This window comes from Lolium rigidum, chromosome 4 (genome assembly GCF_022539505.1).
Source record: "Lolium rigidum isolate FL_2022 chromosome 4, APGP_CSIRO_Lrig_0.1, whole genome shotgun sequence".
NCBI classification, from domain to species: domain Eukaryota; kingdom Viridiplantae; phylum Streptophyta; class Magnoliopsida; order Poales; family Poaceae; genus Lolium; species Lolium rigidum.
In genome coordinates, this window is record NC_061511.1 from 23,653,954 (window position 1) to 23,654,965 (window position 1,012).

Consider the following 1,012-nt stretch of genomic DNA (forward strand, 5'->3'; position numbering starts at 1 on the left):
CACAGCTCACTAGAGGTGTCTCTCCCATAAGACGAACAAAGCATGTTGGGTGAACAAATTACAGCTGGGCAATTGACAAATAAAGAGAGCATGACAATGCACATACATATCATGATGAGTATAGTGAGATTTAATTGGGCATTACGACAAAGTACATAGACCGCCATCCAACCGCATCTATGCCTAAAAAGTCCACCTTCAGTGTTATCATCCGAACCCCTCCAAGATATTAAGTTGCAAAGCAACAGACAATTGCATTAAGTATGGTGCGTAATGTAATCAACAACTACATCCTTAGACATAGCATCAATGTTTTATCCCTAGTGGCAACAAGACAACACAACCTTAGAACTTTCTCATCACCGTCCCATGTGTCAATGCAGCATGAACCCACTATCGAGCATAAGTACTCCCTCTTGGAGTTAAAAGCATCTACTTGGCCGTAGCATCTACTAATAACTGAGAGCATGCAAGATCATAAACAACACATAAGCATAACTTTGATAATCAACATAACAAGTATTCTCTATTCATCTGGATCCCAACAAACGCAACATATAGAATTACATATAGATGATCTTGATCATGATAGGCAGCTCACAAGATCCGACAATGATAGCACAATGGGGAGAAGACAACCATCTAGCTACCGCTATGGACCCATAGTCCAGGGGTAGACTACTCACTCATCACTCCGTGAGGCGACCATGGCGGTGTAGAGTCCTCCGGGAGATGATTCCCCTCTCCGGCAGGTGCCGGAGGCGATCTCCAGGATCCCCCGAGATGGGATCGGCGGCGACGGCGTCTCGCGAATGTTTTCCGTATCGTGGCTCTCGGCATCGGGGGTTTCGTCACGGAGGCTATTTGTAGGCGGAAGGGCAAGTCGAGAGGCGGCACGGGGGCCCACACCACAGTGCCGGCGCGGCCAGGGGGTGGGCCGCGCCGCCCTAGGGTTTGGCCACCCCGTGGCCCCTCTTCGTCTCGTCCTTCGGTCTTCCGGAAGCTTCGTGAG